The sequence below is a fragment of the Mauremys mutica genome, chromosome 5 (genome assembly GCF_020497125.1).
Source record: "Mauremys mutica isolate MM-2020 ecotype Southern chromosome 5, ASM2049712v1, whole genome shotgun sequence".
NCBI classification, from domain to species: Eukaryota; Metazoa; Chordata; order Testudines; family Geoemydidae; genus Mauremys; species Mauremys mutica.
The window spans coordinates 133,084,676-133,100,953 of record NC_059076.1 but is presented as its reverse complement, the minus strand read 5'-3'; the positions used below and the strand labels follow the sequence as shown (position 1 = coordinate 133,100,953).

Below are 16,278 nucleotides of genomic sequence, written 5' to 3'. Positions count from 1 at the left end.
GCCGTCCCAGGCCACTGGAGGGGCCGGAAGCCGTGGCCAGCACATTCCTCGCCCACGCCGCTTCTACAGGAATGGTGTAGATAATACCTGGTCCTGCCTGGGTTCAGGGGACTGTACTAGATGACAATCCAAGGCACTTCCAGTCCTACATTTCAATATTTTTTATGATTATATTACAGGCAGGGCTGCTAGCACTGTCTAGTATAAATGGTGCCAGACAATTTTCATTACAAGACCTTTTTTCAGTTGCTTATAACTTTGCAGGACTTTAACCATTCAGGATGAATATTTTCACATTGGGTGTCTGTCTCAGGCTGATTTTTTTTGGGGAGAGGGTAGAGAACTTTCACCCAAACAGGGTTCAGATGTTTCAGAAAACGAGGCTCAGGAAAAGCACGTTCTTTTGTTATGTTAAAAAAAAAAAAAATTCTGGTGACCTTTCCTTGAACAAGCTATAGTGCCACCTACTTCAGAGCAGGAATTTGAAATTTGGCAGGGGAGGCTTTTAGACAACAGCCTTCTTCACTACCCAACCCTGATTCACCCTGAAGCAGGTCCATGTTCTACACTGAGCAAGTTGGGAATCCTGTGCAAATAGCATTTGATCATGTAATTCAAGACTGTGTCATGATGCATAAAGTCAAAGGAGCAAATTAAGGTTGCATAGGCATTTAGCATTTCCTAACTTTTGAGTGCTTAATGTTCTTTTAATGAAGCTTTATTTTGTGTAATATAAACACAGTAGCAATCAAAGTTGCTACTGTTGGCTATAAAATACTTGATACATGATATTGGTGTTCAGGCTACCCTACATTCTGGCGTGGTGAACAATTCTTGTCTGAGTGCTTTTGCATAAATAGCAGACAATGATGTATTGTTTTCCCAGACATTTTATTGTTGCGTATGTAGAGTAAGCACAGGTCAAGTGAATCAATAAACACTGAATCCATTAGCTGCTGTATGAAAAATATGAATGGAGCTACTGTTCATGCAATATTGTTCTAGGTTTCAACCTCCCTGACTCAGTCTCTTGCATGCCCAATATTTCTCTGTAACAGGAAAGAAATTGTGTACTGCGAACACACAGTGCTAAGAATATTTTTTAATTGAGAATTAAGATATAATTATACAATACCCTCCTCTTCTCTGGCCTCCCTACCCCCACTTCAGCCTATCCCATATACTGCTGCAAAAATAATCATCATTTCTTGTCACCTTATGCCTTTCTGCATGAGGTTTAAACTTGGAATTTCCAGGAGCATGGTCACTCAACCCTTGCTTTTGTCCTGCGGTCTCAAACTCTGCATTCTGCTGGCTCCTCTCAGTTTGATGCTCCTCTACAACCTTTTAAAAAACATATCAGGCCCCTTTTTTTACTGTTTCGCTGCCTGTCTGGCAGTGGCAGATTTAGAGTTAGTGGGGCCGTGTGCACAGCTTCACCCCCCCCCAACTCCGTTCCTCCCCCATGGGACCCAGCCAAGAAAAAGAACATTCTCTCATCTCCCTGCCCCATTTTTCATTACCGGTATATTTTTTCTTCATCTTCCTCCTATATTATAAGTAATGGGAAGTAGATGAAAATACAGTGCAGTATCTTGTTTGGGGCAAGAGGTTGGGGTGCAGGAGAGGGTGCGGGGTGCTGGCTCTGGGAGGAAGTTTGGGTGCAGGCTCTGGGCTGGGGCAGGGATGTGTGGGAGGGAGTGTGGGGTGAAGGAACAGGGCACAGGGGCAGCGCTTACCTCGGGCAGCTCCCAAAGCAACTGGAACGCCCCCGCCTCGGCAGCAGCTCCTAGTCGCCAGCCATTCAGCTCCCATTGGCCACAGTTCCTGGACAAAACACCAGAAAGAGAAGCTAAGGAATTAAGCGTCTTCTAAGGTTCATGGGAACTGGAGTGAAAATCTGTGGTGGAGAAGGGAATTCAGCCTGGGTTTCCCAAATTTCAGGTTAGTCCCCTAATCAATAGACCCTTCTTCCTCTCTACTAGAGGAACTTGTCATTCCTAGGTTCAGAAATGTGTGAACTGCATCTCACTACCTCAGACACAGGCTTTTCATCAGTTACCTTATAGTTCAGGGAGGCTCTACGGTCAGAACCGCGGGAGAGGGGTGTTAACCCCCTGTGACATTGCAGTCTGTATGGTTTTATAAAAAATATGCTAACAAGTGACTATAATGTAACTGCAATATGCTTCATGCAAAAGGTCTCTTGTACGGTATCATTACAAAGCTTATTGTCTACTGAGTGTGGTCATCCTATTTGTATAAAGGTATCACTCTTGTGTCTGAAACTAGAAATATGAAATATAACTCTGAGGGCCTATTGTAATTATGCAAAATGTGGGCCATTAATGGGGGTTTGGAATCTTAATGTCTCCCATCAACCAGGACAATTGACTGGGGCTCTGTTTGCAAGAAGGCCTTCCTGTGGATCAGGCTGGGGGCAATGAAGGCTTGGGGTCTTACAGTTCATCCATCTTTAACCTGGTGCTTTTCCAGTGAGCGGGGGTGGAAACCCAGAGGGACAAAGGATTCCCGCCTGATGCAAAAGATATATAAATGGGTTGAACAGAACAGAGGAGAGGAGCCATCATGAAGAATCCCCTAGCTACCACCTGCACTGGAACAAGAGCTGTACCAGGGGAAAGAATTGTGCCTAGGCTTGGAAGGTGTCCAGTCTGAGGAAAAAACTTACTGAAGCATCTCTGAGGGTGAGATTATCTGTATTCAGTTTGATTAGACATAAATTTGCGGATTCTATTTTATTTTGTTCTGTCTGTTACTACTTGGAACCACTTAAATCCTATTTTCTGTATTTAATAAAAATCACTTTTTACTTGTTAATTAACTCAGAGTATGTATTAATACCTGCGGGAGCAAACAACTGTGCATCTCTCTCTATCAGTGTTATAGAGGGCGAACAATTTATGAGTTTACCCTGTATAAGCTTTATACAAGGTAAAACAGATTTATTTGGGTTTAGACCCCATTGGGAATTGGGCATCTGAGTGTTAAAGACAGGAACACTTCTGTCAGCTGCTTTCAGGTAAACCTGCAGCTTTGCGGCAAATAATTCAGACCCTGGGTCTATGTTGGAGCAGACAGGAGTGTCTGGCTCAGCAAGAAAGGGTGCTGGGGCCCCAAGCTGGTAGGGAAGGCAGGGGTAGAAGTAGTCTTGGCAGATCGTGTGGCAGTTCCCAAGAGGGTTTCTGTGATCCAACCCGTCACACCCCCAAGTTCCTATGCCACTCTATGGCCACCTTCTGGGGGCTCAGCTGGATCATGGGTTATCGTGACTGCTGGTGTACTTCTCTCCCCCCGCACCCTATGCCCTGAAAAGGAGACCAAAAGACCTGTGTCTTCCATTGCAGGGAGCTGACATTTCTTACTATTTTTTTTCAGAGTTGCTTCACAAATTAGTTTGCACTTCTTGGAAATTTCTAGAGTAGATGACGTCTTGATAACATGGTGCATAATCAGAACGTTCCCTGGTAATCTGTGTTGAGACTTTATTCCTTCGAAATAGTATGTAATTGTTTTAAATCATTCTACTCTCCTCTTTATTGTATCCCATTATTTGCACACCTCCATAAATTACTGTCAACTTATTATGATTGTATTCCGATTTCTCAGAGATTAGGCAGTCAAACAGTTGTGTTTTGTCTGAGAAGGCTTAAAAGCTGGTTCTACTTGTACTTTGAACATCCTTTTTATGGGCTGGGATGTGAGTCTTGTTCACCAATGTGGAAACCAGCTCATGTCTCTCTTATAAGCCTTCTGTCTCTTGGAGCATTCTTTCTTTTAATGTGTTTGTATCTTTCAGCATACTCGTGAGTATATCAGCGGTACTTTTTAATAAAATCTTTGAGGCATAATAGGAAAACTATCTCAACTAGCCTCTTGGCAATTTTAGGAGTTGAAATCTGTTCTTAGTTAAGAACATAAGAGCTGCCATACTGGGTCAGACCAATGGGTTATCTAGCCCAGTATCTTGTCTCTGACAGTGGCCAGCACCAGAACAGGGCAATTTTGGAGTGATACACCATGTCTTCCACTTCCAGCTTCTGGTAGTCGGAGTTTTAGCATTGCCCCAATCATGGGGTTGCACCCCTGACAAGCTTGGTTAATAGTGGACAATTGATAGTTACTCAGCATAATTCCAGTGAAGTCGGTGGAGATATTCCAGATTTATACTGATGTGAATCAGAGTTGAATCTGGTCCATAGAAATTCGAGGTGGAAAACACTTACCAGGCTGTTGTCTTCTCCTCTTCCCTACAACGTATTCTCCTGTGCTTTTATCCTGCCTAGTTTTAAATGACCCAAATGCTGCAGCTTCCTATAATGTTATTGTGCATGGGGAATTGTTCCTCAGGGTCATCTTGATATCACAATCTCATACTCAGTGTTGATGCTGTTCTTGCCACTTGGACATTAATTTTATGAATGGCTACATTCAGGGTGGCATCCCAGTGGGTTTAGAGGGAAGCCTCGAAAGCAAAATACACAACTAGGCCTCAGAACAGTGGGCCAGATTATTCTGCCCTCCATCACCCATGAATAAACTAACTGAAATGAGGGGAGAACCTACCTTCAGAGAGAGAGACCAGGTGCTCCTCTACCAAATCAAACCAGTTTACCTATTTTTGTCAGATTCTCCTAATTTAGGGCAGGATTTTCAAAAGTGCCTGAGGGGGTTAATGGGACTTGAGCTTCTAAACCTCCTAGGTGCTTCTGAAAATCTCCCCTGTAGGGTTCAATCCTGCAAGATGCTGAGCACTCCTGGGAGGTAGTGGAAGCGCCCAGTGATCTCAGTGGGTGTTGAAGGAGCTGAATATCTTGTAGAGTCAACTCTGTCTTTTTACATCATGGTTAACAGTGTAATCAGAAGCACAGAGCCAAAGTTCAGCCCTGGCTTATGGCCACTGAACTCAGGGATGAATTGGACTCATGTATTCCAGAACCTTCAGCTTCCAACTTATTCCAGAACCTTCAACTTCCAACTGTGACCCATAGGACAAGAGCAATTGTAAAGGATTGTAACTGTCAGGAATGCACTTCCCTTGGTCTGTAGTAAAAACCAGCATGAAACAGCTGTTTCAAATGTGTCAGTCAGTGAGTCACTCTCTGATAATATGATATTGGCTCTGCAGCAAATCTGTGGTGTTCAGGTCAGTGATTGTGTGCCCTGGGGAGATTACTGGTGTAGCTTCAATATAGCAAAAGTAGCTAGAACAAATGCAATGGAGTAAGCTAATGCAATAAGTGTTTCTTTGCTTTTATTTTGCAACCAGTGTTACTCTGTGTGTTTTCTGAGAGTCTGTGTGGAATGCCACTTCTCCTTTACATTAATTCACAGCACCTCCTAGAAGTAGGAGACTCGGGATTTGATTATGAAAAGTATCAAGATATGTGCTTTAGTCATACTAAAGTTGATATGACAGAACAGCTTTATTGAATAGGGATTGTTTGCTTAACCGGGGCCACAGCTGGCATTTTCACAAGCAATTGTAAAGATTTTTTTTTCCTGCAGCACCAACCCACTTTCTTGTGCTTGTATAATCCACTGGTGAGTGTGTCTTACTGGGATCCCTCTGTGCCAATCCACAGATGGTGAGTCTGTTGCAATCTGAAATGCAGAGCCCTGGTTCTCTCTAGTTCAAGCTCTCTTGTTGAAGCTTTTAGCTGTAGGGGTCCCCAGTATGTTATGTCGGCGAAGACGCAGGCCATCACGCTGTGCTTAAATCTCTGTGTCTGGTCGCAAATTTGGTGCTTATTCCCTCACTACCATAATAAATAGTGCTGGCTTGAGCTAAACAGAGCATGGACCAGGTTCTGCATCTGCTACACTATACATCTCAGTTCAGGATTGCAGCCCTCTGATTTCCTACCCTCATGAGACTTACACAGACAGGGCCGCCCAGAGGATTCCGGGGGCCCGGGGTCTTCGGCGGCAGGGGGGCCCTTCCGTTCTGGGACCTGCCGCCGAAGTGCCCCGAAGACCCGCGGCGGGAGCCCCCCGCCGCCGAATTACCGCTGAAGCGGGACCTGCCGCTGAAGTGCAGCCCGGTCTTCGGCGGTAATTCGGCCGGGGGGGGGGGTCCCCGCCGCGGGTCTTCGGGGCACTTCGGCGGCGGGTCCCGGAACGGAAGGGGCCCCCCGCCGCTGAAGACCGGGCTGCGCTTCGGCGGCGGCGGGTCCCGCTTCCCCCCCCAGCCTCTTACCCCCGGCTCCCTCCTCACCCAGAGCCTCAGCGCCTTGCCCGACAGCTGCAGCGTGTGTCCGGCGGGGCCCGAGCTCCGTCCCGCTCAGAGCCGCGTGGTGAGGGGGCGGGGCTGGGAGCTCCACGCCGAGTGGAGGGAGCTGAGCTCAACCTAGAGCTCCCAGCCCCGCCCCCTCCCCACGCGGCCCTGAGCGGGGCGGGGCTCAGGGGCCCCGGTGGAGACTCGGCGCTTGATGCGCTGAGGCTCCGCGAGAGGGGCGGAGGTGGGAGCCTCCGTTGTTCTCTTGGGCGGGGCCCGGGGCAAATTGCCCCCTTTGCCCCCCCCTCTGGGCGGCCCTGTACACAGAGACCAACAACCATGCCACCAGATCTAGTGAAGTTGAACAAATATCCACCAGAGAATGGGCTCAAACTTTAGATCCAGATTTTGGCCAGAAATTGATTTGTGGTTCCTCTTTATTTGTATTGTGGCATTTCAGGACTGGGGCTCCTCGGTGCCAGGAAGCACTGCATTTTCCTAGGTGCTGTACAAACACTGTGCTGGTTCGGGTTCATCTTTTATATTTACTAGTAGCCTGATGTCAGAGTCTTGATTCAGGAAAGCAGACTACTTATTAATGCAATGAAACCCCAATTAACTTCAGTGGGACTGAAGCACATGCTTAGGTGCTTTCCTGAATCAAGCTCATCATCTGGTTTTATGTTGATGTAGCTCCACTGAGTGAAATGGAGCTACCCTTGATTTACAGCAGTGCAAGTGAGAGGAGAATCCGGCTTCTGCATTTGTATTTGTAAATCCATTAATTTATAGGCAAAATAAGTGTTTGCATGAAGTCTCCTGATGCAGTTAATCCTGTTGACAGCATGATCTAAGGATGAAACCGGACTTCCAATAAATGGCTGATGCTATTTGTGCTGCTTATGGGATGAGATTTATCTGCTGTGAAGAATAAAGTTTGCTCATGGGAAAAGCTATGCTTCATTTTGGGCCATCTTCACTTCTGCTACAGGCTTTGCAGGGTAGGAACACACAGGCAAGCTGTTGTTGCTTTCAAGACATTTTAAGAGAGAACTGAGATACGGTGGCTCAAAGGCAGAAAATACATTACCATTTTCATTAGAAAAGGGGCTTATCTTTATCTGAGCTGAACTCTTAAATGTTTTCTTGATATCTTATTTCTGAGGGGAAAAGGCCTATGACAGAAGGGCAGGAAGAAGGCTAAAGCAAAGGAGGCCAAATGACTTCCAAAAGACCGATATCAGTTTGGGTAGGGAAAGGGTTGATCTATTTATTTTGCCAAAGGAGAACAGATGGAAGAATTTCTGAAGAAATGCACATTGATAAGGGAAAGAATATCAGAAAGCAGTGAGCCGAAGAATTAGGTTTAATTACAAGCACCGACACAGCTGATGGTTTGGAGGTAATGAGGACAGTGCTATAAAAGGATATCTGTGAGGCTCTGAATATAAAAACTTTGGCTCAGCTTTAACTACAGAAATAGTTCTGACTGGAAACAGGGCCATAATGTAACTATTTGCTAAAACACTGGCACCACTTGTCATCCAAGTACCTTGGAGATCATCATGCATATTACTTCTCCTCTTTCTTTTCTTCTTAAAGCCTAAACATGGCCTGAAATTGCATAGGTTTCACGGGGCTGTAGCTGAAAGGGTCAAGTAAGTTTGTAAGTCTGGGTGAAGTTAAGGTAGGTAGCTCAATTATGGCGATATCTGGATCGGTGATGATGGGTAACTGGACATCAATATAGAAGTAGCACAAATCGAGAGACTGGTAGTAGACTGAACCCTTCCTAGCAGATTTTTGTTTGAATGTTCTGTTCATGGCATGCAGCAAATCCCCTTTATGTTGCCATGCAATACTTATTATGTTAGGGCCCCATCCTGAAAGGTGCTGAGCATTTCTCTGAACTTTCAAGACTCTTTGTAGCATTTCGCTGTCCTGATTGGTATTTGCAGATCTTCTCAGTTAAAGATTTTTGAGGAATACTATTGACATGCTGACTTCTCTTTCTCATAGATATTTAATGAAGATATTAAATAGAGCTGGTCAGAAAAAAAGGTAGGGAAATCACACTCGTTTAAAAAAATGTTTTCCACCTTATTTCTGAAAAGATTAAAATTAGAAACATTTCAACCAGCTTTAATGTTTGTTTAAAAATGGAGGAGAAAATGTTCACAAAAGCATTTGTTAAACTATGACCCAATTTTCTTTTTTTTACTTTGCCATTTCCCTGGAATAAAATGTCAATTAAATTTCAGAAATGTTGACCAGCTCTCATGGTATATAAGATTTGCTCCAACCCAGATTACTGTGGTTTCCTTCCAGAATCCTTACTTCCCTCAATTTCCTATTCATCATAACCCTTTGTTTAGATTCCTTCTATAAGTTTTCAGATCACATGCCAGTCTATGTATCCAGGCCATTCTGAACTACATTTAGGTCATATATTTATTATTACTAGGCAAAAATATAGTGGTTGTAATGGGCCTGTGACTGTTTAAGATCTGTATTGTGGTAGCACTTAGGAGACCCAACTGTAGATCTGGACATCTGTACAAAGACAGAACAAAAAGTCCCTTCCCTGAATGGCTTATGATCTAACATTGATGTGACATTAAAAAAAAAAAAGCAACAACCCTGCCTATGTGATTTGGACACCCAATTCCCAACTAACATTAATGGGGAACTGGGAGTCCAGATCCAGTAGGTATTTTTTAAAAATCTCTGCCTGAGAGCCCCATTTCCTATTTATGGTCTTTCCAAATAAACCACTAGAAACATTCTGGGAGCAGTTGTCCTTAGGAGCCGAGTCATTTGTACTGTGTGTGTTACACTGACTGCAATGTGGCACGTTGAAGGCAGCTACTGATGGGAATATAATACGTTTTAACAGAACTGTCATAGACTTTGGAGAGGAAGAGGCTCGAGACAGATGAGATGAGGACAAAAAGTGACTTACAGAAACTTCATGACACGGGGAGAAAAAACCCTAAACTGTTATGGATGGGGGACTATTAGCAACTCTGGTTGTTGCTTTGTGCTAGAAACGGTGGGAGGTCTTTTTCTCTTTTTTTTTTTTTTTTTAATTTTAAATCCTTTGGGACAGAGGGACAAAAATTATGCACTATAATTAAAAGGAGGAGATGGGTTGTTCCAAGTTAACTTTTTTCTGCAGGACTTTGAAATAACATTTTTCACCTGTGACCGTGAGCCCTGTAGCTTTCGACCCTTCTGAAATGGAAGAACGCAACCTCATGATAAAGAACTTTGGGGACTTTTTTGTAAAAAGGTGGCAACTTTTTACATCAGGTTAAAGATCATTGTGTATTTGCTACTAGCAATAAAATAACCCTGTTGATTTTATATTGCATCTTTCATACAAAGGGCCTGATTGTGTAACCTTTACTTATAGGTGTAGTTCTGTGGAGCTAGTGAGCAGCTAGTAACCTTTGGGAACTGCTGGCTACTCAGCACCTACCATTTGTTTAGGTGCCTCAATACGGGTTGAGCTGGGCCAACTCGCCCCCCACTCCCTCCCCCCTAAAAAACCCAAACAAACCAAAAACGGTTACAACTAAATTTGCCAAAAAATTGCGTTTTGGGGGGACATGGAAAATATTTGTGAATTCAGATAAAAGTTGGCACATAGTTTTGGCCCAAAAAATAAAAACAAATTTAGAAAATGTCAGAATGGTTTGTTTTGATTATTTTGTTTCCCAATGATATTTTTAAATGTCAATTCAAATAGGGGAGGGATAGCTCAGTGGCTTGAGCAAACTCAGGGTTGTGAGTTCAATCCTTGAGGGGGCCATTTAGGGAACTGGGGTAAAAATCTGTCTGGGGATTGGCCCTGCTTTGAGCAGGGGGTTGGACTAGATGTCCTCCTGAGGTCGCTTCCAAGCCTGATATTCTATGATTTAGATTTCTTTTTTTTTTTTTTGCTTGCTTGTTTGTTCGTTTTGAGAAAAAATGAGAACCCAGATTTTTTTAAATTATCTTTTGGTTTAGCCACTGAACCAACAAATCCATTCAGCTCTATTTCTAAGCAGCTGTTTGTGGTTTTTATTGTCTGTTGAACCTTGGTCCACCTTGATAGTGAACTTTAAAGCTGTAATTCCCATAACGGGAGCTTTTAGCTAAAGGTCTGAAGTTCTTGATTCTGGGGAGATATTTGTAATGGACTCCAGGAAAAGGAATAAAATCACAGGGAGTGAGAGACTACTAAGCTAAGTGAGTTATTTGATGTATGGGGTTTGATGCATGTCAAATATACATACACAAACACACACGTAAATCCTTCTAGCTCCTTTTTTTTTTTCTGGTGCTGGACACTTACTGGCCTTTACATGCGTGAGCAGAGGAGCACGCCTAACAGCACCATCTTGTCTAATGCCGAGGGTTGAACTCTGGTGACCTCCAAAGTTAAACACATGAGTCATTACAGCTTGTACTGAAGAACGAAAGCTCTCAAGTGGACAGGTGTAAGATCCTCACATCCACTGTGGTTTGGAGCTGTGTAACACACTGATCAGTGAAGTAAGACAACCCACCCTCTTGAATAGTCTATGCAATGACTGCTCACAGCTACTGTCCTTTGTGAGCATGCAAGGACTATGCTGTTCTGATGGTGCACATCACCCCAAAAGGGAAGAAGAGAAGCTCGAGCTCTGGCCTTGGTACCCTCTTTTTGCACTAGGACCCATGCATGGGGAGGGTCCGCCTGTAAAGTCCTGTTGCACATTTACTACTCAGGGAGGGATGGTGCTTTTTGGAGACACCATTCTTCCTATACTTCTCCCTGGGGCAGGGCAACTTGTCACCACATTCAATATAGAATCATAGAATATTAGTACTGGAAGGGACCTCAGGAGGTCATCTAGTCCAACCCCTGGCTCAAAGCAGGACCAATCCCCAGACAGGCTTGCAGTTAATTGCCAAAATTGAGCCCCAAATGAATAATTGGTATCCGGTATTGAAATAAAGAGGGAACCCAGAACCAGTTTAGAAAATAATTGAACAAAAGATGCCTTCTCTTAGCTGGGAGGGTGAATGATTGGGGTATGGGGGGGTAGATGAAGCATAGACATATCACTGCATGGCTTGTGATATAGCCCTGTTTCAAAGGCACCAAGGAGAGCAATACATCATGGACTGACTCTTGAATTTTCTCCATGTCTCCAGTTATATTGCATGACCCCAAAAGCTGCTGATGTGTGCTTTCCTGCGCTGTTGTTTTCCCCTAGTCGACCTGTTTCCCACCGGCAGTTTAAAAGTTGAGGAATAGTTCAGATTTAATCAGAACTTCACATCCAGACCAAGATATTTTAGAAAGCTGAGTTAACAGCATTACAGTCTGTATCCACTGACCCCTGTCAAAGAGCCAGCATGTTTTGCTGGGATAGGGAGGGGAAGTGGTGAAAATGAAATAGTCAGATTTAACAAATAATCCAAAGGGATCTGTACTTCTGTCTAGGTACTATTTGTGACGGTACCTCCCATAAGCTTTATGGAAATATGCTTAGAATGTGTTTTATGCTACATATGCCATATCTCTGTAAAGGTTATGATCTACTGAATGTATTAATCCTATTTGTATGCATGTATCATTTTTGTGTTCGAAGTTATGAATGTTATGAATTTTGGCTGTGCACTGGTTTGATTTCTAAATAACCTTAGTAGAGCATTTGGTCAGTTCCTGGAGAAAGGAATGTCAAAATTAAGGACCTAATTAAGAAACACTTAGAGGACAATGGATCTTGGAATGCTCCAATCCACATAAGAAGTTTTACTTGAGGACATTCAAGGTAGCATGAGAACAATGGATGCTACCTGTAAAAACTGTGAGTCATGCCTAGACATGGGGGAGGGATCGCTCAGTGGTTTGAGCATTGGCCTGCTAAACCCAGGGTTGTGAGTTCAATTCTTGAGGGGGCCATTTGGGGATTGGTCCTGCTTTGAGCAGGGGGTTGGACTAGATTATCTTTTGAGGTCCCTTCCAACCCTAATAATCTATGATTCTATGTGACTTGCCCAGGTGACTCCTGGAGCTGGACTTTGCATAGGAGTGAGGAGGAGGTCTCCACCCACAAGAGAGAGTCTATTTAAACCCCTAGGAAACCCTTCTATTGGTCTTCAGCTGGCTAAAGAGAGAGCCTCCCCACCCCCCAGAATACTTGGAAGAAACTGGAACAAAGGGCAGTGACTGGAAGGGGTGTGAGTGATTGCTGGACCCAGGCTAAAAGGAGATTAGTCGGTAAAAGGGAGCATTCTGGAACTGGTGAGGATCTTATCTGTATTCAGTTTGATTAGACATAGATTTGCACATTTTATTTTATTTTGCTTGGTGATTTACTTCTGCCTGTTACTACTTGGAACCACTTAAATCCTACTTTCTGTATTTAATAAAATCACTTTTTACTTATTAATTAACTCAAGAGTATGTATTAATACCTGGGGAAGAAACAACTGTGCATATCTCTCTATCAATGTTATAGAGGGCGAACAATTTATGACTTTACCCTGTATAAGCTTTATACAGGGTAAAATGGATTTATTTGGGTTTAGACGCCATTGGGAGTTGGGCATCTGAGTGTTAAAGACAGGAACACTTCTGTCAGCTGCTTTCAAGTAAACCTGCAGCTTTGGGGCAAGTAATTCAGACCCTGGGTCTGTGTTGGAGCAGTGTCTGGCTCAGCAAGACAGGGTGCTGGAGTCCTGAGATGGCAGGGAAGGCAGGGGCAGAAGTAGTCTTGGCACATCAGGTGGCAGCTCCCAAGAGGGTTTCTGTGATCCAACGCGTCACACTATTACTAAGGGTTACAGTATTATGTATGCGCATGTCTTGTTGGTTCTGTAATCTAAAATTAAATGTAATTACAAATCATAGCCCATAACACTCAGAGCTCCACTCAGTAAGAGTGGATGGGAATCAGGATAGAAATAGACCAGCCAGAACAAAAACAAGTGGGTGACCAATCACCCTAGCAGGATGTAATAATTCAGTCCCGTGGATGGCAAGAGTTTGTGCACCTGAATGATTTAGGGCAGGGGTTCTCAACCTTTTTGTTTCTGAGACACTCCCCCCCCCCCCCCAACATGCTATAAAACCTCCACGGCCCACCTGTGCCACAAAAACTGGTTTTCTGCATATAAAAGCCAGAGCCAGCGTTAGGGGGTAGTAACAGGGCAATCGTCTGGGTCCCCAGGCCACAGGGTCCCCCACAAAGCTACATTGCTCAAACTTCGGCTTCAGCCCCGGGTGGTGGGACTTCAGGCCTCGGGCTTCAGTCCCATGTAGTGGGATTTCAGCTCTCTGCCCTGGACCCCAGCAAGTCTAACACTGGCAGCCCCCCTGAAACCTGCTTGTGGCCCCCTAGGGCCACAGACCCCTGGTTGAGAAACACTGACTTAGGGGATGGCTACACTAAAAGCCTGGGTAGGCACAACTCAGCTACTATGTACCCAGGGTGCTGGGTGGGGCTAGCCCACGCATCCACTCCTGCTGCTGCAGCTTCACAGCTATTGTTACTTGAGATGGCTTTGCCCGGGTATTTCTATACATGCAGGAATTGTACCTCCCGACTGCAGTAAAGACATGCCCTTAGGACCCCAAGTCACTTAGCTGCTTTTGAAAATTTTACCCAGTACTTTGAACTGTGCTGTACCTCATTAGCTCACTTTATGTCTTTCCTGTTTTGTTTACTGCAAATTTCCAGCCGCCACAGAAGTCTTTAGGTCAGTATAAATATTCCTTACCAGATACAATACCACTGACAGTCTTGGCTTTTTTTTTAATAGCAGAACTGAAAATGGCACAGACATTTGCCCAGACTGTTTGGGCAGAATCAGTAGCTTTTTAAACCTAACCTAGTCACATCTCTGTTTGAAGCCTTTGTCTTCCATGGTCATTAACCAAACTTCTTAAAATTCAGGATAATTAACAGCCAGGCAGTTCATTCAACTGGAAGAAATGTTGGATGCTTGCATTACATTTAAATAGGCCAGCTAATTCTTGTCATTGTTTCCCCGATAGACGGTACAACCAGTTTTTTTTTTTCCTGTATTGTGAATGACTGTGGCTAATATGAATGTGGTGAACATAAGTTTGGTATGGCTGGGTATGTCTGAATTTGCTAGAGGATTCTGGGAGCAGGGTTCTCTTAGCATCAGACAGTTGGTGTGGAAGTGTACTGAGTGATTAGAAGCTCTATCTGCATGTATGTTTCAACCACGAACTTCGGAATATATCAGCCAGGGGCCAGCTCACCAAGTAAAGAAAATGTAAAACCATGCAATCAGTGGGCTTGGTACAGGCTGACCTGGGTCAAAACTACCCTCTTGGATGACATCACGCTAAGAGCTCAAGTGCATGATTGATGAGAGGGTAAACATTGACTGATGTTTGGTTTGTGTCTGTTTGCAGTCCCTTCTAAAATATTAATTAGAAAATCCAGTAATGAAACGCTCACAGAGCATATTTCTGGAACATGTAACTCCTTTGAAAACAAAAGATATAATTGCTAAGAATTGGTGGTAGTTAGTTCCCCAATTAACATCTAAAGAGGTCTGTGATGCTGAGAGGCAGCGGGTCTCTGGGTAGCCAAGACCCTGCTTCGAGGGACATTTGATAAACCAAGTACTTGAGAGCGGAAGAGAAGACAATAAGTCTCCATCTAGGACTGGTAGCTATACCTGCTTTGTTTGCCAATCAGGATACTGTGTAAGGCCAACATAGTTACTGAGTTTTTATGCTTGGGGAATTGAGGCTTATTAGGGAGATGTATTATAGAACCTTTTACCGCTTGTGTGATTCTTTCTGAAATAAACTGTTGTGCACTGAGCAAATTGAATCTGAATTTTCACTGGTACCGGTAACAATCTGCCCAGCTGTGGGCCATTAACGATCTGTTTCAACAGTTTCCTCCAGAATTTATTTCTGTTCAGAGTGTGGAAAAAAATGAAACAGCAGACCTCTGAAGCACTAGAGAGAATGACCTTGCTGGGAGGATGAGATCTGAAAACTAAGCAGATTGTCATTTGTGAATGTAGAAAATGACAAGTGATTGCGAACCTAGCAGGACTGAGTAGTTCAGGAGCAGTGGTTTTATCAGACTATGACCATTTCAAAAGGAGAGAGGAAACCAATTGTTTACTTTGCTCAGTCATTTATATTTACTGCAGCGGATGGGCTTAATTTATATTAATCCCTTACACAGGTTTCATAATGGGACTCTCCTTTTGAAGTGCTCTTAAAAGTTAAACTGATATACAAACTCTTTGTAACGATAATTAATCTGTAGCTGAAATGCAGCCACCTCTGGTGGGTAACATCTCACAATAATCCTATACAAAAGTTCAGGACAGGAGGCAGGGAAGTATACCGTATGCAGGAGAAATATAGACAGGTAGAAGGCAATTAACTGTGTTTGGATTTGGGCTAACAATTGTAGTATGGGATATTTAATGAGCATAAGTGGTCAGGGTCTTGACTCCTCATCTCTGGCTAACCTTGCCCCCTCTAAGTAAGGTTTTATTTAGCTGATAACACTTGTTTGGTCATTGCTGTCATATCTATATATCTGGGATCTGCTGGGAGAAATCTAAGATGCTGCACAGCTAGGAGATTGCAATGAATTTTGAGAGAATGTTTGGGCTAAGATGCTTGGGAGAGGAGAGGAACTATCTGAGATCACTGGCTCACCATGCAATTCAAAAATAGCACTTGTTACGGGGCCCAGCTGCAAAATTAGGTGATGGGGCTGTTTCTAAACTTTTCTAGAGTTCAAAGGGGGTGTGGTTTGGACTGAAATCTGATCCCTATCTTTTATTCAGTGGAGATGACTCAACCATCCTCCTGCCAACATTTCATAAACTGGGATTGTAGCTACTTTACCTCTACTTCTGATTCTGATCTGTTGAAACTTGTGGATTACCTTTACTGGAAGTCTATTCAAGTGTCTTATTTTTATGATTCACTTTCTTATCTATTCGTAGAGATGGGAAACTTCAAAACATTTTTAAATGACAGTTACATTCCA

The 16,278-nt window shown here is 43.6% G+C and overlaps 2 long non-coding RNA genes across 2 annotated transcripts; one reads left to right on the top strand and one right to left on the bottom strand.

Moving 5' to 3' along the window:
* Window positions 1-1,142: 1,142 nt before the first annotated feature.
* On the bottom strand, window positions 1,143-4,921 carry LOC123371748. Its single transcript, XR_006579942.1, has 3 exons — window positions 4,588-4,921; window positions 1,740-1,827; window positions 1,143-1,344 (listed from the first exon to the last, which is right to left on the bottom strand). It is a non-coding gene; the product is annotated as an uncharacterized LOC123371748 (long non-coding RNA).
* Window positions 4,922-5,047: 126 nt separating this feature from the next.
* LOC123371749 lies at window positions 5,048-9,516 on the top strand. Its single transcript, XR_006579943.1, has 3 exons — window positions 5,048-5,167; window positions 8,258-8,299; window positions 9,417-9,516. It is a non-coding gene; the product is annotated as an uncharacterized LOC123371749 (long non-coding RNA).
* The last annotated feature ends 6,762 nt before the right edge of the window (window positions 9,517-16,278 follow it).